Source organism: Palaemon carinicauda, chromosome 8, assembly GCF_036898095.1.
Source record: "Palaemon carinicauda isolate YSFRI2023 chromosome 8, ASM3689809v2, whole genome shotgun sequence".
NCBI classification, from domain to species: domain Eukaryota; kingdom Metazoa; phylum Arthropoda; class Malacostraca; order Decapoda; family Palaemonidae; genus Palaemon; species Palaemon carinicauda.
This window is the reverse complement of record NC_090732.1, coordinates 46919152-46922224: the sequence shown is the minus strand read 5'-3', so window position 1 is coordinate 46922224 and position 3073 is coordinate 46919152. Positions and strand designations below refer to the sequence as shown.

General features: G+C 33.0%; 1 long non-coding RNA gene across 1 annotated transcript; it reads right to left on the bottom strand.

Moving 5' to 3' along the window:
* Positions 1-546: 546 nt before the first annotated feature.
* LOC137644872 (uncharacterized) lies at positions 547-2938 on the bottom strand. Its single transcript, XR_011045217.1, has 2 exons — positions 2723-2938; positions 547-948 (listed from the first exon to the last, which is right to left on the bottom strand). It is a non-coding gene; the product is annotated as an uncharacterized lncRNA (long non-coding RNA).
* Between the last annotated feature and the right edge of the window lie 135 nt (positions 2939-3073).

The following is a 3073-nucleotide window of genomic DNA, read 5'->3' as shown; positions in this document are numbered from 1 at the left end:
AAGGGTAGAAACGACTCTAACTATGGCAGGCAGCTCTTCTAGGAGAAGGAGACTCCAAAATCAAACCAGTGTTCTCCAGTCTGTTATTGCCATACCCTTTTGTACCATGGTTTTCCACTGTTAGGGTTCTCTTATTTGAGGGTACACTCGGACATACTGTTCTATTTTATTCCATAGTTTATAAACAAAAGAGTTTTTTCAATGTATTATGGCTGTTAGAATATTATATTTTAGTTGTTTATTACTTCTCTTGTAGTTTATTTCTATATTTCCTTTCTTCACTGGGCTATTTTTTCCTGTTGGAACCCTGAGGGTTATAGCGATTTTCCAAGTATGGCAGTAGCTTAGCTAGTAATATATATATATATATATATATATGTGTGTGTGTGTGTGTGTGTGTATGTGTGTGTGTGTATGTGTGTGTGTGTATGTGTGTGCGTGTGTGTGAATATACATACACACACACCTATATATATATGGAGCAGCTTTCTTATACCGTACAACCAGGCTGAGAAAGAAAAGATTTATTTAAAAAAAAAACCGTCATTGTTTTAGAGAAATATTTATTGAGACATAAAGTAAACATAGTTGAAAATAATTGTTTTTAAAGTTTTACTTGAAAGAGCTTCAAGAACCTACACCAAGCAATATCTTTTACACAACAATTGTTAAGTATTCTTTCTTGTGTTTAAGGCCTCGGCCTCAACCCATCCAAGGTACATCGAACGTCCAAATCCTTTAACCAACAAAGTGAGTGTGTCCAAAGTGATGATAGTGGGGAATATGGCCGCCTGGATGAGCGTGGATGTGAGTGGAACCTCCATATCCACCTCCATATCCACCACCAAATCTACGTCGATGGCTGGCATCAGCATCAGCTTCAGGGTCTGGGTATGGATAAGCCAAGGCTACGCCCAGAAGTATGCACAGGACGAGGAGTACCAAAGTCTGTAATTGGACGATTAAAGTACTGTTATTGATGTCCTTATTATACAGTATATCATTTTTGCTATTGCCATTACATGAAAACCTGTAATATGTATTGATTTGATTGAATAATTGGCATGCTACACATATGACCAAAAAGGATAAGTGAAATTAATACAACTATCATTAATATTGGCAATAATTACCTGTTACTATTAAAAAACAGAATAACAAAATATATGGTTAAAATTTTTTAGAAAATAGTCATAAATCTATGCATGATATTTGTAATTCAAACAAATAAACAAAGAATAAAGAAAAATTAATGAATAATCAAACTTGCCAATAGGAAAGGGAATAGCATATTAAAATAAAGGAGTCAGCAAGAAACTTGCATTCAAATCTACTCCCAAGATAAAACAAACTGCAACAGTGAATTGAAAGGTAAATCAGCAAAACTGATATCATCATTGAGTATCTGAGATCGAAGGGGAAAAAAAAAGAGTGTCAGAATTAATGCTATGAATAATTTCCTTATATTAAAGAAAGTCAACAGAAATAGATTTCATTTGAAATTCAAACTGAAATTCACGCATAAAGCTAAAACACTCAGTAACAAAGGGGGATAGCTATTCTTATGGCTTATAATGTAATGATTGATAAAAGATTTCCCAAAATTATATATCACTTAAACACACATATGCATAAAAACAAAAACATATACATATATATATATATATATATATATATACAGATTCTCCTCTGTCCTCATACACCTGACAACTCTGAGATTACCAAATGATTCTTCTTCACCCAAGGGGTTAACTACTTCACTGTAATTGTTCAGTGGCTACTTTCCTCTTGGTAAGGGTAGAAGAGGCTCTTTAGCTATGGTAAGCAGCTCTTCATGGAGAAGGACATATCAAAATTAAACCATTATTTGCTAATTGTGGGTAGTGCCATAGCCTCTGTACCATGGTCTCACACTGTCTTGGGCTAGAGTTTTCTTACTTAAGGGTACACTCGGGCACATTATTATATCTTATTTATCTTCCTCTTGTTTTGTTACAGTTTTTTTTAGTTTATATATTAATATTTATTTTAATTATGTTAATTTCCTTATAATATTTATTTTTTCCTTGTTTCCTTTCCTCACTGGGATATTTACCCTATTGGGTCCCCATGGGCTTGTAGCATCCTGCTTTTCCAACTAGGGCTGTTCCTTAGCAATTGATAATATATATATATATACATATATATATATATATATATATGTATATATATATACATATGTATACATATATATATATATATATATGTGTGTGTGTGTATATATAAATTCATATCTATATATATATATATATATATATGTATATATATGTGTATATATATAAATTCCTATCTATATGTATTATATATACACATATATATATATATATATGTATATATATATATATATATATATACACTTTTGTGCGTGTGTGTATTGTGGCGATCTTTTCTATTTAGCCCACGCGCACAGTTAGTTTTGTCATTATAATTTGCAGGAATCAGAGAATACAGATCTGTGAAACTAAGTAATTATTTTCATCTCCTTTGGTTTCAAAATGCCAGCAAAGAATTACGTTAATCAGCAAAGGATTCCCTCGGGTGTTCATATCCCTGTACTCGTAAGGGGAAAGAGGAGATTTTCTTGATATAATAGGATTTTTTATTTTGAAGTCTTTAGAAATTAATCATGTCTTATGTCATTTATCTAAAAGGCGTTTGAAAGGATAATGTGTTAAAAACTCACAGTCTTCATGATACCGTTGTTGATGGCAGCGAGGTTGAGGTTTACGTTCCAAGTAGCGCGGTGATATCACTAACTGTAGCAAGTGGAAGGTGGGTACGACTCGTTTATATACCAAGCAACTCGTTCAAACTGAAAAAGTAAATGTCCTGAATTGTATCGAGGGCTAGTCGAGGATGCAAGGGGACAGCCCGGTATGAGGATGGGGGGATAAGAAACGCAACCAAATCACATGGTCGAACACAGGATAAAAAAAAAAAAAAAAAAAAAAAAAATCACGAAGATCTATCCAAAACTCTGACCTTAATTGGTTCTTCCCGTCACTAAATCTTGATAATACACAATTTTTGAGGA